Genomic DNA, 22,201 nt, shown 5'->3' on the forward strand with positions numbered 1-22,201 from the left:
CACTGTGAAGGGAAGGGGGTGGTCAAGGGGGCAATTGGACGATGAGAAGGGGAAAGGTAATTGTAGAGGTTGGACAAGAGAGGTTACCACAAAAGAATAAGGTTTCACCCATCATTATGATTAAATTTGGAAGGGTGGTTGTAGATCTCTATGGCTTCCTTGAGTTTTCTCTAGAAGAAGTTGCCTTCTAAGAATGAGATTTGCATGTTTTCAAGACAAATGTGGTGTTTGGTAGATGAGGAGTGCCCAACAAGAGTAGATTTGAGGACTCAATCATGCTTGATGTCAGCATTATGCTCTTTAATTTTGGTGCTAAAATATCGACCCATTTTTCCTATATAAGGTGTGCTACAGGACTAGACAAACTTGTAGACCCCTAAGTCAAGAAATGTGTCTTTGATGTCTTTGAGGGAGGAGGTATGATTTTTTCACATTGAGTGGGGTTTGAAGGCACATCAAAGGCCTTTTTTGAGAAGAATTTTACATATTTTTTGGGAGATGCCTTCAATGTATGGGAGGCAAGCAATTGGGAAGTCCAAGGGTTGGGTTGGTTTAGAGATTGAAAAGAAACAAGTTTGGCTTGGTTGAGGGCTCTAGTGATTTTCTTATAAGAGTATCCATGTAATCTGAAGACTTTGTGAAGATGGGTAAGCTCATGGTTTAGGTGTTCCTTGTCACAAATCTAAAAGGTTCAAATGGCAAGGGTTTTGAGGACACCATTTTTTTGGCTAGGATAGTGATGAGAAGAGGAGGGTAGGTAGAGGGCCATGTGGGTGGCTGTATGAAACACTTGACAAACAAGGGATCCATCTAGATTTTTAATGAGCAAAATGTCAAGGAAAGGGAGTTTCTTAGCATATTCCACCTCTTTAGTAAAGGAAATGTAGGGTGCTATCTTGTTGAGGTGAGCATAAAACTCCTCTAACTTGTCATGACCATGGACCCAACAAACATTAGTGTCATCCACATAATGTTTCCACCATTTTGGCTTGAATGGGAAAGAGTGGAGGGCAATTTCTTCAAAATGTTCCATGTAAAGGTTAGATATGATGGGGGATAGGGAGGAGCACATAGGTACACTGCCAACTTGCTCATATAGAACACCTTGGAAAGAAAAAAAATGTAGATCTTAAGCAGAATATTACCCCACCCCCCCCCCCCCCCCCCCACACACACACCTCTATTTTCTATCCCATCCCTTTTGCCCTAATTCGTATTTAGTAGCATTATTTAATTAGTATCATCTTATTGCATATGTAATATAATTAATGCTTATATATGTAGTACCATATTAATTATAAATTACATATGTAATACTATTGTGTTCCATGTTGCATATGTAATACAATTAATGCTATGTATATGTAGCATCATATTAATTATATTACATATGTAATGTTTTTTTGTTATCAAATGTGTTATAATATTGATGCTCAAACAAAGATTAATAATAAAACATAAGTTGATATGCACGAAATCGTTGTTTCAACATGAATATTGTGTTTCACATGTATGTATTATTATCATCCATCTTATCACGTATGTATTATAATTATGTTATCTAAGATAATGAAAAATGTGATAAAATTAATGCTCAAACAAAGATTAGTTAATATAGCATTAATTTTATAACCCATTTGTTTTTTTATTAAGGTAAAACAAGTTTTGAAGGGGCCTTGAAACCCTGAACAACAAAAAGTTGCCTAGAACTAGAAAACAACAGAGAACCAGCAGGCAACCATTAGCAAAACATCAGATGAACAACAAACAACAAAACATGGGCCAAGACCCAGACACAACTACTACAATTCCTTCAAGATTTTAACAACTTGAATATCCTACTAGATCAAATAACACTATTTTTTTTTTGTTAGTAATAAGATATTTTATTAATTATCAAAATATAGTACAAAATTTAGAATATCTGAACAATCCACCTTCCGATTCACAGTATCAGAATCAAAGGCAATTGTACAAAACACAAGGGCATAACAAGCCCCGACCCTAAATCTACCAACACCATCATTCAACCATATTTGCAGTGACAAGAAACAACCAAAAACATTCAGACACCGATATCATCTAAAACAAAACCACCCACCACCCATACATACTTCAACCATGACAGAGACAAACCTATACAAATTTTTAAAGTAAGAAAAACTATATCAAAACATACAAAACTCTATAGACATTGCAAACTTCTTCATTTATTCCTCGCAATTTTTAATGGTCCATTGACCCAAAAATATTTCAAATCAAATTTAGTTGTCGACGCCTCATCTAGCCTTCACACATTCTTTCTCTTTCTCTCCGGGGAAATGTTTAAGGGAATCACAACCTATATAGTCTTCAACTCGTCGCTCATCACGAATCATTCCCTCTTCCCATCGAAAAGAGCATGGATTGTTGCAAGGTGTCATTTGTGCCCTTCCTCTCCTCATTCACCAGAAACCCCACCCCCGTAGTGACCCTCTCCAACACCAACTTGTTGGCATTATTGGCATGAAGTTGTCACTGATGTCAACTGATGTGGCAAGATCACCGGTAAGTAAGAAGTGGTGATTGGTATAAGAAGAGCAAGATATGTGATGTCAATCCACATGTGAGTAAGTAGACAGAAGGGAGGCCACCAGTATACATGAATTGTGTCATCTGTCGGTAAAGCAGACTTATCAGTAAGACATAAACTGGGATGAAGGTTGGTTGTTTGTTTGTGATGAAGAGGCAGAATGTTAAAAGAATCACAACAACATCCGATGAGCATAACAGAAAGGATGACATGAAGACATACTGAGAGGCAAGATGAATTGTTAGGAGAATGTGCTATCGTTAAAGAGGATGTTTGTTGGTTATATCGATAAGGTGAACTGTGTCAGTAGTCAACCTTGGTCAACAAAGAATGTCAAACTGACATAAAAATCCAAGTAGAGGTGGATGTCGACAAACACAACAGCTGGATGCTAGGTGGTGATATTGCACAGGTCGATGGAGTGTGCATCGACGTAACAAGTCAGCAAGCAGGTTGACTTTTATGAAGAACCCGCAAGTCACAGAGGATGCCAGAAGATTACAGCTCGAGGAAGGCAAGCTAGCAAGCGATTGAACTGATCCTGCAACAAGATTTCATCTTCGTACCCATTTGTTGAAGGAAACAGTCGAGCCATTAATGGCGTATGACAGAGAAAAGTAGAAAAGCATGGTGCAAAGCTCCAGATTTAGAAAACACACATTGGAATGCAAAGCTTTGTTGGCTTTGATTGATGTCATAAAGATCATATCCTTGGAAAAGCAGATCGAAACAAATCATATTTGGATTGAGTTGGAGAAGGCAAAACCTAACATGACATTGTTTGAATGTGGTTTTTGGCAGGAATCCTAGATTATAAATGTGTAAGCTCGAGATAGAAATCGTTGATGATTGATGTGAAGAAGAAGAGCGAAGAGAGCTTGAGCATAGAGAAGGATCATCTTCCTTATAAATTATTATAAGAAAGTTGCAAAGTGAGTTTCCAGGCAAACCGGTAAGAGGGTTTAAACCGGTAGAGACAGAGTACCGATAAACTGTTGCAGGTCTGATAATTGAGCTAACATTTGAGGTGTGATTGGTCAAGAAGGCATCCAAGTGTGACTGAGTGTGGTGTGTGGCTGAGAGAGAAGAAGAGAAGGCTATTAACTGGCATAAATCTATTTGATCAAGTGTTGCAGAACTCATTTGCAACCAAAAGCTATAACTGTATCAAAATTGTATTTTAATATACATCACCAAGTTGAAGCTTGGTGCAAGGGTTGGTGCTTCTTGGGTTGGTGCCCTAAATATTTGTAATTCATTGTTTCACTTGTGAGGATAGATTGGAGCAATAGTCTCCAGCAGCATTTCTCACTGAGGTTTTTCCCATATTGGGTTTTCCTCGTACATCTGGTGTTGTGGGTTACATTTGTGTGTGTTGTCTCTTTTGGTATACATTTTTGTCTTACCGGTTTGATTGTTTAGTGCTTATGATAATAACTGATATTCTAAGGTTGTAGTTAAAAGAAAAATAATTTAGGAACCATTGATTCACCCCCCTCTCAGTAGTACATTGTGTTCAAAAATTAGTATCAAAGCATAGGTTCCCTATTGATTAAAGCTTGGGTAGATTATGGTCTTAAAACACAATGGCAAGAAATAAGTTTGCCTCCTCAAAAGATCCCATGTTCGATGGGTCTAACTATGCCTTCTAGAGCAAAAGAATGGAGACCTATATTTCCTCCCTTGGTTTTGATGTGTGGATGTCTGTCAAGAATGGGTATATTGTCCATAGTATTCCTCCCACTAATCTGGATACCGAGAAGGAGTACGAGAACAATGAAAAGGCTAAACATGTTATTTTGAGCAGGTTGTTTGATAATGAGTTTGTCAAGGTCATGCATTGTGCATGCGCAAGGAGACTTGGGATAAAATGTAGAGGTTATTTGAAGGAGATGCAAAAGTCAAAGAGGCCAAGCTGCAAGCACTAAGGGGCCAACTTGAAGGCAGCAAGATGAAGGATGAAGAAAAAATTGCAGACTACCTTCATAGATTTGATGGAACTGTGAATACCATCAAAGGACTTGGAGAAGAAATTGCAGATGAGATTCTTGCCAAGAAGGTACTTAGGTCTCTCACACCTAGGTATGATACTAAGGTTTATGTCATAGAAGAATCCAAGGATCTGAATATCTTTACAATGGATGAGCTATTTGGCTCACTAATGGCATATGAAATGAGAACAATCGGTGATACATCCTCAAGGAAAGAGGCAGGATTCAACTCCATCAAGAATGGCAAAGAAGTGGTAGTTTATAAAGGATCGAGTGAAGACTTTGATGCAGAGGTAGCAAAATTTGTCATAAAGCTCAAAAGAGGATACGACAAGTATAAAGGAAAGTTACCACTCAAATGTTTCAATTGTGGAAAATTTGGACACTTTGCTGCAAAATATCCTTATAATGAAATTGGTGGAGATGAGTCAAGAAGCTTTAGCTGATCTGTTGGTAAAGACAAAGAAATAAATGTCTACCTGCAAGGAAGAAGTGGCTACTGGAAGCAAAACAACCTATACACTATTGAGGATGATGCCACAGATGAAGAAAGTGCATTAGAAGATTACTACCATGAGAATGACAGAGAAGTTAATCTCTTTATGGTACTTGATGAACTGGTTGGTGAAGATGAGGAAGAAGAAAATATTGCGGCTGAAGTGGATCTAGAAGGTGAGCTTATAAGTTCTCTTAAGGAGTTGAGTAAAACAAGAAGAGAACTCAAGAAATTCAAGCTTGCTGCAGTAGATGAACAAGGTCTCTTGAAGCAATCCCTGGATGAGTGAAATCAAGTTATATCTGACTTGAAACTGCAGTTGGAAGAAGCCAAGAGGATATGTGAAGTTACATCCTCTAGCCTGATGAAGAAGGAAAAGGAGCATCAATATCTGGAAGCAGAAATAGTAAATCTCAGAAAGGAGCTTGAAGATAGTAAGGAAGAAATAAAAGTGAGAAGCAAATATGAAGGCAGCATCAAAGCCTTAGACAAGATGTTAAGCAAACAGAAGCAATCCAAAGATACTGGTGGATTAGGATTTGAAGAAGGTCAAAGTTCAAACAGCAAAGACACATCCAGTAAGGAGATACAATTCAGCTTTTCCAATGAAGCTGAAGAAAATAAGACGTTCATAGTAATAAAGGATACCGATAAGAAGACATATGCAGATGCTGTTAGAAACTGCCACACAAACCGGTATACACAATTAGTGAACTGGAGGCCATACTCAATGTACCGACATACAGATCTAAGGAGAAATGCAAGAGTTGACCATGAAGGTTTCACCTGAGTCAGCAGCATGAAAGGTAGACCCCCAGTGAGGTAGTCATTTACAAGACTAAGACAACCTAACCGGTATGTTTCGAACTTTCATGGTTATTGTTAGTGGTGTAACAAATTTGGGCATAGAATAGCTGATTGTAGATTAACCAATAAGCCCTCTATGAGTTATGAAAGTATAAATCCTTTTAATGCACTTTGGGATATGAATGTTGTATGTTATCAGTGTAATGGATATGATCATAGGAGTTTTGAATGTAAGAAGAATAAACCAGTGCCCTATAATAATTTCAAAGATTCATCTTTAAATGAAAATGTGAAATGCTATAACTGTCAAGAGTTTGGACATTTAGCAAAGTTTTGTAAAAACAGGAAGATCAAGTAGAAGAAGACAAATCCCGATCAAGAGTCGGTAGTTGAACCGAAGCACAAAATAGCAACTGACAAGAAGAAGTAGACCAAACCGGTATGGGTTGAGAAAGAAAAAGACAAGGTAGAATCAAATCTGATAGTGCAGACTGCCTTACATGCTGGAAGGAAAAATCTATGGGTTGTAGACAGTGGTTGTTCCAACCACATGACCAGTGATAAAAAGAAATTTATCAAGCTTGAAGACTGGAATGGTGGTTTAGTAAGTTTCAAAGACAACTCATCAATCAAAATAAAGAGAAAAGGTACTCTAAACATTGATGGAAAATTGAAAGCATATGATGTATATTATGTGGAAGGCCTAAAGCACAATCTGCCGAGTGTGAGTCAGATGTGTGACAAATGTTATAAATTCACCTTTGAGTCTACCGGCTGCCAGATAAAGAAAGAGAGTACCGGTCAGGTTGTGGCAGAAGGAAAGAGAACAAATGGAAATGTTTACAATATGAAGGAATGCTATGAGTCCTAATGCATGATGGGATAGGTTGATGAAAGTTGCTTGTGGCATCAAAGATTAGGCCACATAAAATTTGATAACTTAGTTGCAATAAGGAAAATGGGGTGCGTAAAAAATATTCCACCCATCATCAAACCGGTAAGCAAATTTTGTGATAAATGTGTGAAAGGGAAGCAGACTAAGGTGAGATTCATGACAAAAGAGCACAACACCTCAAGACCACTTGAAATTGTAAATACAGATATGTGTGGTCCAACTAAGACAAGAGCTCTTGCTGGTGAAAGATATTTTATGCTCTTTATTGATGATTGTTCAAGAATGACATGGGTCACTCTCCCGCAAGATAAATCACAAGCATTTGACAGATTCAAGATCTTTACGAAGATGGTGGGGAAGGAAAGTGGGTGCAAGCTAAAACATTTAAGATCAGACCGGGGTGGAGAGTTCACATCAAATGAGTTTGAAGATTATTGTGAAAGACATGGACTTAGAAGGCAATTCTCGGCCCCTAGGACACCACAACAAAATGGTGTGGTAGAAAGGAAAAACAAGACAGTTAAGGAGATGGCCAGAACTATGTTAAATGACGCCAGTCTGCCATACACATATTGGAAGGAAGTTGTTCATACTGCTGCATATACCTAGAACCGGGTTCAACTGAGAAAAAACAACAGAATGACCCCTTATGAGTTGTGGTATGACCGGAAGCCATCAGTCAAATACTTCAAGGTATTTGAAAGTAAGTGTTTTATCAAGAGAGATATGGATGGTCTAGATAGTGTTGACTCTAGGAGTGATGAAGGAATCTTTCTTGGTTATTCATCTAACAACAAGGCCTACAAATGTTACAACAAAAGACTAAGAAGAGTCATTGAGAGTGTGCATGTAAAATTTGATGAGGATATGCACAAAGGAAGTCAATCACAGGTAAACCAGTATGATGATTCTGGTCATGAAGGTGAGGAAGCTCAGTCAGACAATGAACCGAAAGAAGCATCCAAGAAGACTCCCAACCGGTATGTGCAGTTGAATCACCCAAAAGAGCAGATTCTAGGAAATAAGAGTGAAGGTGTGCAGACTAGAAGAAGACTTTCCCGGAATGATGAACAAGTGAACTTCTACCTCATGAATAAAGTAGAACCTAAAACATTCAACGAGGCTAGTAAAAGATAGGAATGGATGGATGTCATGGAAGAAGAACAAGACTTGGGAATTAGTCCCTAGATCTGAAGACAAGAACATCATTGGTACTAAATGGGTCTACCGGAATAAGATGAATGAAGAAGGTAAAATTGTTAGGCATAAAGATAGAGTTGTGTGCAAAGGATACTCTCAAGTAGAGGGCATTGACTTTGAAGAAACATTTGCACTGGTAGCTAGATTAGAAGCAATTAGGATGTTGATAGCCTTTTTTTTCCTACAAGGGTTATAAAGTATATCAAATGGATGTAAAATCTGCCTTCCTAAATGGAAATTTGGAAGAAGAAGTGTACATGGAGCAACCATATGGGTTTCTAGTACATGATGATGAAACCTTTGTGTGTCAGTTGAAGAAGGCCTTGTATGGTTTAAAGCAAGCTCCTAAAGCATGGTATTCAAGATTAGATCAGTACCCGAAGGAGCAAGGATTCAAAAAGAGGAGTGCTGACAACAATTTATACATAAAGAAATATGGAAACCACATGATCATTGTGGTTATGTATGCAGATGACATTATTTTTGGAGGCAATAAGGACACCCTTTGCAAATAATTTGTTGATCAGATGCAGTCAAAATTTAAGATGTCAATGCTTGGTGAATTGACATACTTCCTTGGTTTGTAGATATTACAACAAGATAAGGGGATCTTTATCTCACAAACCAAGTATGCAAAGGATATGTTGAAGAAATTTCAAATGGAGGACTGCAAATCGGTAAGTACCCCCATGGTGACCAGAAGAAAATTAAGCAATAATGATGAATCACCAGTGGTGGATCAGACATTGCATAGATCCATGATAGGCAGCCTATTGTATCTAACTGCTTCTAGATTGGATATAGTACAGGCAGTGTGCATGGTGGCCTAATTTCAAGTTGCACAAAAGCAGTCACATACAAATGCAGTTAGTGGAATTTTTAGGTACCTACAAGGAACACTCAGTTATGGATTGTGGTACCCTAAGAAAGGGGAATTCATCTTGGAAGCATACATCGATGTTGTTTGGGTAGGTTGCATTGTTGATCGGAAGAGCTCAAGTGGTGGTGCATTCTTCCTAGGTGACCGGTTGGTCTCATGGCATAGCAAGAAGCAGGATTTAGTCTCCCTATCAACTATTGAAGCATAATACATTGTTGTTGCTACATGTTGCTCTCAGGTGCTTTAGATGAAGCAAACCCTCAAGGACATACAGGTGGATATTATTGATCCTATTCTCATCTGGTGTGATAATTCAAGTGCCATCAACATATCAAAGAATCTGGTGATGCATTCCAGGACAAAACATATAGCCATCAAGTATCATCTCCTTAGAGAGAAGGTTGAAGGACGGGAAGTAAAGATGGACTATGTCCCTAACAAAGAACAAGTAGCAAACATTTTTACCAAACCATTGTCGGTAAGCACTTTTGAGTACTTAAGACACAATTTGGGAGTTGTGTCACCTGCCTTATGCACTTAAGATAACAAGGTGTTATATGGTTCAGGGGGAGTTCATAGTAGCATCTATAACTCTTGAACCACATCTCAGCACCAGTTGTAATCTCTGGTATCAGCCTAAGGGTAAGTAAGAAGTGGTGATTGGTATAAGAAGAGCAAGATATATGATGTCAATCCACATGTGAGTAAGTAGACAAAAGGGAGGCTACCAGTACACATGAATTGTGTCATCTGTCGGTAAAGCAGACTTACCGGTAAGACATAAACTGGGATGAAGGTTGGTTGTTTGTTTGTGATGAAGAGGCATAATGTTAAAAGAATCACAACAACATCTAGTGAGCATAACATAAAGGATGGCATGAAGACATACTGGGAGGCAAGATGAATTGTTAGGAGAATGTGCTATCGTTAAAGAGGATGTTTGTTGGTTATATCGATAACGTGAACTATGCTGGTAGTCAACATTGGTCAACAAAGAATATCAAACTAACATAAAAATCCAAGCAGAGGTGGATGTCGACAAACATGACAACTGGATGCCAAGTGGTGATATTGCATAGGTCAATGGAGTGTGCATCGACGTAACAAGTCAGCAAGCAGGTCAACTTTTATGAAGAACCCGCAAGTCACAGAGGATTCCAGAAGATTGCAGCTCGAGGAAGGCAAGCTGGCAAGCAATTGAACTGATCCTGCAACAAGATTTGATCTTCGTACCCATTTGTTGAAGGAAACAACCAAGCCATTAATGGTGTATGACAGAGAAAAGCAGAAAAGCATGGTGCAGAGCTCCAGATTTAGAAAACACACATTGGAATGCGAAGCTTTGATGGTGTTGATCGACGTCGTAAAGATCATATCCCTGGAAAAGCAGATTGAATCAAATCATATTTGGATTGAGTTGGAGAAGGCAAAACCTAACACAACATTGTTTGAATGCGGTTTTTGGCAGGAATCCTAGATTATAAATGTGTAAGCTCGAGACAGAAATTGTTGATGCTTGATGTGAAGAAGAAGAGCGAAGAGAGCTTGAGCACAAAGAAGGATCATCTTCCTTATAAATTATTCTAAGAAAGTTGCAGAGTGAGTTAGCAAGCAAACTGGTAAGAGGGTTTAAACTGACATAGACAAAGTACCGGTAAACTGTTGCAGGTTTGACAGTTGAGCTAACATTTGAGGTGTGATTGGTCAAGAAGGCATCCAAGTGTGACTGAGTGTGGTGTGTGGCTAAGAGAGAAGAAGAAAAGGTTGTTAACCAACAAAAATCTATTTGATCAAGTATTGCAAAACTCATTTGCAACCAGAAGCTATAACTGTATCAAAATTGTATTTCAATATACATCACCAAGTTGAAGCTTGGTGTAGGGGTTGGTGCCCTAAATCTTTGTAATTCATTTTTTCACTTGTGAGGTTGGATTGGAGCAGTAGTCTCTAGCAACATTTCTCACCGAGGTTTTTCCCATATTGGGTTTTTCTCGTACATCTGGTGTGTTGTGGGTTGCATTTGTGTGTTTGTCTCTTTTGGTATCCTTTTTTGTCTTATCGGTTTTATTGTTTAGTGCTTAGGATAATAACCAATATTCTAAGGTTGTAGTAAAAAGAAAAATAATTTAGGAACCACTGATTCACCCCCTTCTCAGTGGTACATTGTGTTCAACACAACTGTAGTCCATAGAGCCAATCATCTGCAACACACCCCATAGAACACCGTCAACCTCTTCTTTCCTACCCACCTCTAAGCCCCAAGCTACAACCATTGAAAGAATACCAACATTTGTGCAATAACGGTGCTCCATCGCAATGAATTCTTCACCCAATAAAATCTCCAACATTTGCAAGAAAACTTCATCATCAAATTTACATGGACTCTTTAGTCTCTTCTCATTGATCCTCTGCATGAAATACAATTGTTGGCATAGTGTAACCAGAGAGAATGTAGCTTGTATTTTGCATTCCCTCTGCCACATGTCGTCTGCATCGAGCACTAGCCAATAATTGCAAGCATAAATAATTCCTCAAGATTTGTCACATCCATTAAATGCCACACATTGTCATAATTATCCATTTGAAATGGCGACATTCCGCCTTATGCAATCTTAATGCCTAAATTTTGCAAATCTCCACACACCCCTTTTGTACCATCATTAAAACTCATGACCCACTTGGATAGTTTGTCTACAACCTCATTGCACCACGTCACACACGACCAATTTTGAATTTATCAAAGGTTGATAGAATTTGGGTTGCCATAGTTATAAATTTATTTAAGTTCCATGCACCAATCTCTCCTTACTTTAGAGCAATAATTATAATTAGAGAATCTCCCTCTTTAGACAAGCCCTATTCTTTACCCAATTTTAAGGTTACAATAGCTGCCTGGGCTTAAACCTCATTATTCATACCACTTGAAAGCTTTAAAGATCCAAAGGCAACAATGGTTCCTTCCCAATATCTCACCACAAATCTTGCTCCCAATAGACCAAGGTTGCCTTTAGAGGCCTCATCAAAATTCAATTTGAACCATCCTTCCCTCCACCTTCATCACTAGATAGCACTAATTTTATTTTGTATGAATTTCTTATTTTTGTTAGTTCATAATAAGCTTTATAATTCTTTGTTGCTTTACATATTTTGTAATTTTTGTATCTTATTGTTTATCTTTTTCTATTATTCTTAATTTTGTTTGTTATCTTTATCGTTCTTTTCTCTTTGTATTATCTATTGCACTTAATTCATTATTAGTTTACTATTGTTTATCTATTATACTTAATTTATTATTAGTTCACTAATATAGATTTATAGTTAGCTTTAAAAATCCTTGCTACTTTCTCATAGTTGATTATACTATGTAGCATATCTTTTTTTAATAGCTTTTTGTAAATTATATAATTTTTTATTTTATTTTCATTTTTATAATAATTGTATCACTATGTGGTAGCTTGTTATTTGTCGAGTGAAAATTTTGTAAACTGATGAAGATTCACAAAATGTGCGTTTCACGACAACACGTGGAACAATATCTCTCAGAAGGCAAGATATAATTCCTCCTAATTATAAGGGAGGCTCCCTCTTGCTACTACAATTATTTTCTATTTTTCCTACCTACTAACTTTACACTAATCCAGAGTACAATAACAACTTGGTTCTCTTCTTTCAAACTAGTTATATTCAATTCTCTTTTAAGATTAGACTTTCCCTTAAATAACTTCGAAAACTTGCAATAATACTATACCAACTAATTTGGAAAGTAAAGTGTTTGTGAAAGAACAAAGTCTTCCGTTACTTGTTTTTTTGTAAATGACCTAGGGATGGGAATTTGCACACTTAAGAACTCAAAGATTCTTTCTATGTACTAAGATTCATATCAACTATTGTAACCCAAATATATTGTCATCTCAAAGACTCACAAATATATTAAAATATATTCTACTCTAGCCAGATAGTCTGTATAGCACAAAGACTTTACTTTCTATCCTTCAAATACAACTTTTGGAGATGACTGGTATAAGCTCAAAGACTTAAAGAAATATCTTCTCAGCTAATTCCCAATGTCTGAATTTTCAAAGTAACTCAAAGATTAATTGTAAACACTCAAAAGTTCTTCAATATTCAACACCAATAACTATAACCAACTTTAATCATTCAAGAAGACATGATACCAATGACATAAGAACATTCATACCACATAAAAGATTGAAAAAGTGTCCTTATTACAATAATAACCCTCATATATATAATAGGGGGGTGCAACATGTTGGGTGAATATTTTGTCACCAACATACCAATGACAAAATATGTATTTCACACATGGCTATGTTGAGACAAAGTCTCTCCTCTCATCAAGGGGAGGTTCCCTATTAGAATTTTGGTATTTCAACAACTTGAAAGTAAACTCGGGGGGTAAGATCAGGGTGTATAATTCTCTTTTTTAGAGTTAACATATATCCTTTCACTTGATAAAACTTCTTACAAACTAATTACACTTGCTTACAATGACTGAAATATATCCCTAAATTAGCATAAGCACAAAGTCTTATGTGAGTAAAATCCACTTTCCAATCTAACAACTATTACAACTTGCAACTCAAAGTCTTCAAGCTATAGGTGAAACTTTCATTAACCAAAGGTAATCAACAGTAGTACAAAGCCTCCCACTTAATCACCATATCACAATAAAAAATTTAAATATGAAAGACAGGTCAAAGTCTACAATCACAATTAGAGTGCTCCTTCAACAACATAAATCAAATACCAATGCCGTCAAGGAATTAAAGAAAATATATAAGCAATGAACGAAAGAACATTCACTCATATACACAATTACTTGCCCAACTCAAAGTTTGGAAATAAAGAGAATTGTCTTCTTTATTTACTTGATTAATTCTCACAACAAAAGAGCTCAAAGTCTCACTTGAGTCAACAATTCGGTGGAGTTTTGCTAAGCATATATAAGATAAATATTTACAAATGAGGTTCCTCCTTTTATAGGAAAGGAGTTGAGAAAAATGTGGGCACAACTGACTAATTCAATGACTAAGTCCCATTTGACTACAACTACTTCATAAAATAAAAATGCAATTGCAAGAAAATTTGCAAGAAGAAAAGATGCAACTGCAAGAAAATTTGCAGGAAGAAAAGATGCAACTACATGAATTCTACTTAGTGTCGATGACACTTTACTCTTTATTCTCCCCCCCCCATCGATCTTATGGAATTCTTCAAATCTAGCCAGCGTAGCTTGCATCTCATATATATCTAGCGTTGTTGAACTGGAGATGGTGTGAACATAGGAAATTGAATCTCCAACTTTTACATATGCTCTTTTAGCTTTCTTCAGTATGGATGCAAAGTCATCCAGGTTAATTTGGATTTCAATTAACTTGTTGAATGATGACAAAGAAAATTCATCATCGACTAACTGGCTTATCATAGCAAGGAATTCCTTTTTAATAGTATCACTGGGTAAAACCTTGTGATGTGTATCATATAACTGGCAAGGCGACTTAGCTATCCTTTATGAAATATCAGCACATGCTTTCTTGTCTTGATCCAAATCCCTGACCAGTACCTTTGTTATTTCATTTTTATGTGCTAGCATTGCTCGAATTTGAATATACTCACCTCAATTCAATACCACATTATTCTCAACAAGGATATCTACCCTTCATTCTCTAAGTTAATCTCATAGTGCCAAAGATTTTTCAAACTCTTCTACCTCCTAGGATAATAATGAATGTACTTCATGTACCTGCACTTTCAAAATCTAGCAAGAGCTCGAACACAAAATTAAGGAGATGTGATCCTTCTAATTTCAAGCAATCAATCCATTCCTCTACCACCCTGCCCTTGACGTCCATTCCCTCTGCTTTCTTAAGTGTTGCTTCATCTATAGAAGAAACTATGGGCTCCACTTCTTGCGATGATTGCGTAACTTTAAGAAGTATGTTAGTCAATTGTTCACATTTTTGCTTCCATTCTATCTTCTCAACCCTTTCTTCATCAAGTTTGTGCACGAGAGAATTCAAGGCAAATTGAGAGTCTTGCTTAACGCTCCCATGTGTTTCCACTCCAAGTTCCATAGTTTGCACAGTATAATCTGTCAGTTGAATCTGATCTTTGTTTTTGTTTGAGGGTGGCACCAAGACATTAGTATATTTTCTTTTGGTCACTGGATCAACCAAGACTCTAGAAATAGTCTTGGGATTCTCGGAGACTTTCTGTTTCACAAAACCTAATTAACCAAAATCAAAATCATCTAGTGAGATTACATGTTTCTTTCTCTTAGGTGCCACAATATCCAACCATGGAGGAAGATCTGATTTTGTTGTTGGAGTTTCGTACCAGCCTATGTAGTTACTGGCACTTATCATGGGGTTTGACTTGTAGTTGCAGCAATTTGAATTACTAGTCCAAGGGCAGTTGTAACAACAACATTAGGGGCTTGAGATGAAGATTATATTATAATACTGGTGGAAACTAGTGGTGGAGCTTCTGTAGCATTGACAGTTGAAACTAGTGGCAAAGCTTCTATAGTAACAACGGCTAAAGGAAGTGTTATTGTTTGTTGTTCTTGAGAAACTTGCGCCATTGCTTCTGTAAAGTATAAGATTTAAGATTCAATCATAGACACAGGTACATCATCAAAACTAGGAAGGCTTGATAATGTCACAAATTCTTGATCATCTTCTCCTTGTGACCCAACAATGTCCAATCCTTCATAGTCATGTTCTTCATCTTCCTCTTCCGAGTTAGACTCAATAGAATGTATGGTTACCTGAGTTGAAGAAGGAACCTGTGTTTTTGTTGATGTGGTAAAAACTAATGATGGAATTGATTCCCCACATCCTATATCTCTTCTTCATGCAACATTTCTCCCTCTTCATGATCTTTTCCTGATTTTGTTGATGTTGATTCCTTGGAAACATCTTCATGTGCAGCTTGAGAAGATTCTCCTTTCTTTGGCCCTTTAATAGTAATCTTGTATTTTGGCCCTTTCCCTTTTGACTTGGGAGATGAAATCGGTAGTGGCTCCTATAAGTCATGTTTATTCTTGGTTCTCATTTCTAAAGTCTTGCCCACAAGACCTTCATCATCTTCCTCATCACCAAAACTCACTGAGAGTTGCTTCATTCTTATACCTTTCTTCACCAGCCATGCATAGGTATTTGCCATGATGGGAGCAAATCTCGTAGAAATAGAATTTTTTTTCTTTCTATGACCACTGAATAAGAGGAAGAGGAGTATTAGCAATATTGTTCTCGAAATAGATGGGATCCACAATATCATCAGTAGTATCTTCCCATGAATCTGGAATATTAGCCAAATTCAGATTTTCAATCTAATCAAGTGTGAGATGACTGAAATTGAGTCTCCTCATATCTTCCTCATCTATATAATCCACCTAGACATCTTCTAATCGATGCACGTGTACATAATTCATATGGATCTTATTCTTCATTCCATGGAAATCAAAGTTAATACGGGCTTTGAATATTCTCATTGTAACCCATTGCATTTCCTCTTCCATGTTCTTAGCTTTGGGGGTAGTCATCACTGAATATCTACCAATGGACTGAGTGGACTTGAGACTAGTATTGTGTGAGGAAAATTGTCTCTCGTGTACATATACCAACCAACGACACAACTCCATTACAATGATCTTGTCAAATGAATATCTTGGAAGCATAAAGGGTTCACCAATGAAACAAATACACGAATGTATGTGAATGTAGGAAATTGCAAGAAAACACATCCATACTCACAAACTTTATTATATGTTGCATCTGAAAGTCTCTTCTTCTACAATTCTTTATCAAATAAACACTTCCATACAACAAAGAAAACATCATTAACCCATCGGAAATGACTTCTACAATAGATGATTGTCAGCTGAGAGTAATAATCCCACATTGGGGTTTGCATTCTGACACCCTTTGTAGATAGTCCTGGAAATTGCCTCATGGAGGCAACTGCATATAATAGATAGGAAGTCATCTATAATTTCAAGGTATTTATGACTTCCTTTAATTGTTCGCAAATCACATCACTAATTTGCTCACCCCAATCTATCTTGTCATTCCCTTTTCTAATGATGTTCATGTACCACCACATCCATGTCTGAAAATAATGATAATCTGGAAGCCCCTTTATTCGTAATAATAAAGTAACGATGTCATTACATTCCTCATTAAAATCACTTCTATGAAAGAACTTTGGCCATCAAGATGTTGTAGAGTTTCGAGCACTTTGCAAGAAAATATTGTTGATTGTTTTCTTACACTTGTCTTCATTATCCTCATAATACTTTTATACACTGGCAAGAGTAATGTCCACCACTTCCTCTATGTAGGAACCCTTGAAAACATTGTTGAAGTACTCATTGTCCAGACAAATGACCACATTCTCCTCTGCATCTTTCACCTATCTTGTATTAGGATCAAAGTGTTTTGCTACTGCCAATACAAAATCTGGATCATGCGCTGCAACTGGAAAAGATGCATATTTGTGTATCTCACTTGCTATGAGATGAGTCATCTTTGAGGGAGCCTTCTCAACCCATTTAAGGAATTCCTTCATATCAACATGTCCAATTTTAGTATCCCAGATCTGATCCACATTTGATTTGACAGAGCTTTTCCAAGAACATATTCAAGTACTTATCGTACTTTTACTTCATCTTCTTCCATGTTGATTTACTGGGGGAGGGCTCGGACATTTGCCAACAAGCTGTATTTCAACATTATAGAAGATTGCACAAAAAATTAGCATTATAAAAATCACGCCTCACTGATGAAAATGACATTTGGAAGGTAAAAAATGACTTAGCAAGAAAAAGCAGGAAAATCAGCAAGTCAAGTTTTAAAACATGACCTGCACTTGGAAGGCCTTAACCTGAATATTGGGTTTTAAAACCCGATATGCATATTATCTCATGTGAGTGAGAATGTTAGGTTTTAAAACCCGACATTCTCTTAGGGTAGAACAAATTGGCAGGTCGGTTTTAAAACCCAACCTGCATCTCAAAAGAACACAACATGCATGTCGGATTTTAAAACCCGACATGCTCTTAGGATAGATCAAACTGGCAAGTCGGGTTTTAAAACCCGGCCTGCATCTCAAAAGAACATAATATGCATGTCAGGTTTTAAAACCCGACTTACTTTTGGAGGTAGATCAATTAGCGTGTCGGGTTTTAAAACCTGACATGCAAGTTTGGGTAAAACTACCCGCAGGTCGGGAATTAAACTCTGACCTGCACTTGAAGAAAAAACAAGGTGATTGACAGATTGTGTTTTAAAACCCAACCTGCGCAATGGGTAGATTGACTCAAGGTCAGGATTTGAAACCCAACCTATCGATAGGGAAAAAACAAGAGAAAGACATATCTTGGTTGCGCATCGGGATGTAAAACCCAGTGCCGACCAAGATAGGTAAACAGGGAAAACAAACCCTAAAAACCCAAAAAACAAACTCGACAAAATAATAAAAAATGGCAAATTCAGGAAAGAAAACAACAAAAATGATGACACCATAACCCTAGATGCAAGAAAGATCAGGAAGGAAAAGATGAGAATAAATAAATACCTAGAGATCACGAAAATCAGATAAAGAAGACTGCTAAAATCAAACTTCCTAGGCTACTTCGTTCTCCAAGCGCTTCAAACGAGAGGGAAACATGATAAAGATGCCTTTTAAAACATTTAAAATGAGTTTATAACCTTTAAAAAAAGAAGTGCACTTAAGTTAAAATGACGCGTTCTGCAGGTTAGGTTTGCTGGAAAGTCACCTGTAGGTCGGGTTTTAAAACCCAATCTGCAACTTTAATAGGATGGACCTGTAGGTCAGGTTTTAAAACCCGACCTACACACAAGGCAGACTTGCAGGTTGGGTTTTAAAACCAGATTTGCACACAAGGAAGACTTTGACCTCCCAAAAAAGGAAGCAAACTTGCATGTCGGGTTTAAAAACCCGATGTGCAACTTTTGGACTAAAACATGCAAGTCAGGTTTTAAACCCGATGTGCATAAAAAGGAAAAACAAAAAGATAACTCCATAAAGCAAAAATATACTTAACTAAAACACAAAAAATGATGCGACTTACGAGGTAAGTTGGTCAATCTCAAAGTATGTGAGATATGAAATGGACAAGTTTCGTAGGGTTGTCTCACGAATTTAGTCCTACTGAAATTGATGACAACACAACATGAAAATAAGAAATTATAACTAATTATAAGACTAAGTCAAAAGTAGAGTTCAAATTGACTTAGGACTTGTGCACTCAATAGGTGCACAAGAGAAAATACCAAAATACACCTGAAGTGTTAATGGGTAAAATGAAAAACCACTGGAAAAACATGAAAATGACTAAGTATCATTTTCCCTTAAGTTGAATCTCGTTTTTGGAACTCCTTGAACTTCTGAAAAACATTGTTTATTTGAATTCCATCAGATCCATGGGTATTAGTTTTGATGAATTTGACCTTGATGATGGAATCTTCCAAGTCGGTGCAACACTTCTTGTGCTTCCTCAAAATAGTATCCATAAAATCCAAAATGAATTGGAGATCAACCAATTTATCAATTGAGGACAAAGAGAAATCCTCCCTATCAACCTCAATAGTCACAAGCAAGATGAATTCTTTGATGATTACATCTGCTTCAAGTACCTTCTCATTTTCATCAAGAAATGTGCATTGAATCTCAAAGATTTTTGTTGTAATCTCTTTTTTATTATCCACACATTCTTTTAGGGTCTTCCTCACATCCTTGACTAGGCGCTTAATAATATTCATCTGGTGTTCCAAGGCCTCTCTCTACTCAATGTACATGTGGTGTGAAGGAATGAAACCATTTTAGATGAGGTCATCAAGATCATAATCTTCAAACTTCAACTAGGCTTCAAAATCCTTTTCTTGTATTTCAAGCTCTTGAGAAAAGACCTCTATTGTGTTATCTACTCATGTCTTCACCGCATCAAGATTGTTGACAATAGTACAAGCTGAACTTATGAATCATGTGCCTTGACCCATCATTTGATCCATCTATTCTTCTATAGATCTGCTTCGTGATGTTGCTTGCTCAACCCTTTTAACAACCCGTTCATCCCAGGATGAAGCCAAGGATGAAGCCACTGGTTCAACAATTTCTAAAAACTTGATCACTTTAATAAGAATCGAGGTGAATTACTTAATTAGTGCTTTGAGTTGATCCTTCTTGACCTTATCTTCATTGTACCTTGCAACAAGAGTTTCCAAAGATGATATGGTATCACCTGAAGTAGAATCATGAGTTTTTTTCCCAACTCAATCCTTTGAATGACATAGTGTGAATCTTGGACTTGACCAATAACTACAACTGGAGGAGGAAAATCAACCTCAACATACTTGTTTCTATTCCTGTCAACCTTTACCCTTGACAAATTTTTATCTTTCTTAATAGCCTTGAGTTGATAGGAACAAGTTGGCTAAAATCAAAATCTTTAGGAGGGATAGCTTGTTTCTTTCTCTTTGGTGCATTAGACATCAACCAAGGTGGTAAATTCAAATCATCATTGTCACCTGTTGTCATGCTCTGTGAATTGTACCTATACTTGCAAACACAATGCACTCAATAAATCATTACAAGCAATGGTCAGTAAATTGAAACAATGAAAAGTAAAACCATAGCTAATCGACTAATTGCCTCCTAGTAAATGTGAGTATGAATTTTGCTCTCAGATCTTAGTATGTAAATTCCGGTGACTTGACTACACTTAGATGGAGGATTTGAATGATTAATATGCATGATCTAGCATGGTAGCATGATTAAGCTATATGAATTCATGATTATCCTAGCATGATTAAGCTAAGAGTTAAGCTGAAATGAGCATGATAACATTGCTAAAACTGATAAACTATAAGCTAGATGCATATAGTAACAATGCTTAAGCTATGAATGAGATGGGATCAAATGATATGCAAAAATCATATGAAATTGGGACCCTTTGAGCTCCAAAATGAGGTACATTTATAGGATTTTCCAAGGCTAGGGGTGAGTTGGCATGAATCAACGGTTGAGATTGATCTGAAGATATCAATGGTTAAATTGGAGGAAGATGGCAAAGGGAGTTGGATTAAAGGGAACATCTGTCATCTCTATGGTGACAAGTGTCAAGAGGCTTCTAGAAGAGGTAGGATGAAAGGGGACATGGTGGTAGGTAGAATGGGTTAGGTTTAGGAATGGTTAGGTTTAGGAGTGGTAGAAGTTAGGAGAATTTGAATTTAGAAATTCAAATATTAGGAAAATGGCTAATTAATCTCAACAACTCATGATTTGATTTGTTTTAATTAATTAGGAGATTTAGAAGAAATGAATTTGGAGGGAATTAATTAATTTGAATTAATTAATTAAAGGAGTGAAATGAACCTATTAAATAAATCCTTAGATTTATTAAAATGAATGAGAGATTTAATCAAATTGCTTAGTGAATTCAATTAAATTGGGGAGGAGGGATTAATTAAATAATTGCTTATTTAATTAATTATCTTCAGACCATTTTTAAGTGTATACACCTGCTACCACATCCTAAGAGGGATTGATAGAATCCTAAATGATGGTGGTTATTATAGGAGAGGTCATGGGGAGGATTCTCAAGGGATGATTCATTGGATCTAGGGACTGCTTCATTCGTGAATTTATCAAAATCATCCATCATGGTTGTAGACATTTCAAACAACGAGGTAAAATTAGAAAATACATTCTCAATATTGTCATGCAGCATGTCTAAAGAGGACTCACTAACACTAGTGGAAGATACATGTATAACACTTGAAGGGGAAATACATGTGACCATTGGAGGGCTCGAGCTTAGAAGTAGAAACAGGAACTTGTAACATAGATGAAGGAGATGATACCTGAATTAAGGATTCATCTTCTTGTGTCATTTCTTCTTCATAAAATTCATTTTGTTCTCAATCACCCTCTTGTCCAGAAATTAACTCTTCATTATTATGTTCACCCTCTTCTTGTTCATTTGGTACTTCTAACTATGGTATCTCCTGAACATTGGAACTCGAGGGTTCTCCTTGAGCTTTTTGTTTCTTAGACCCAATCGTGAACTTCAACTTAGGATCCTTTGCTGGAGTGGCAGGGTCTTGCTTGTTCTTAGTTCTAATATCTAATGTTCTTCCCATTAGGTCAACAGTGTCATCATTACAACCAAAAGAGAAAGGTTTCATGGGAACACCATGCAAAGATAACCAAATATTAGTATTCGTAAGAATACTTTGAAATCATTACCTGATTGAATTACCTTCCTTTTGTGACCATAGGATGAGAGGCAACAGAGTAGAAGAAACCTTGTTCT

This window comes from Cryptomeria japonica, chromosome 1, assembly GCF_030272615.1.
Source record: "Cryptomeria japonica chromosome 1, Sugi_1.0, whole genome shotgun sequence".
In the NCBI taxonomy this organism is placed as follows: Eukaryota; Viridiplantae; Streptophyta; class Pinopsida; order Cupressales; family Cupressaceae; genus Cryptomeria; species Cryptomeria japonica.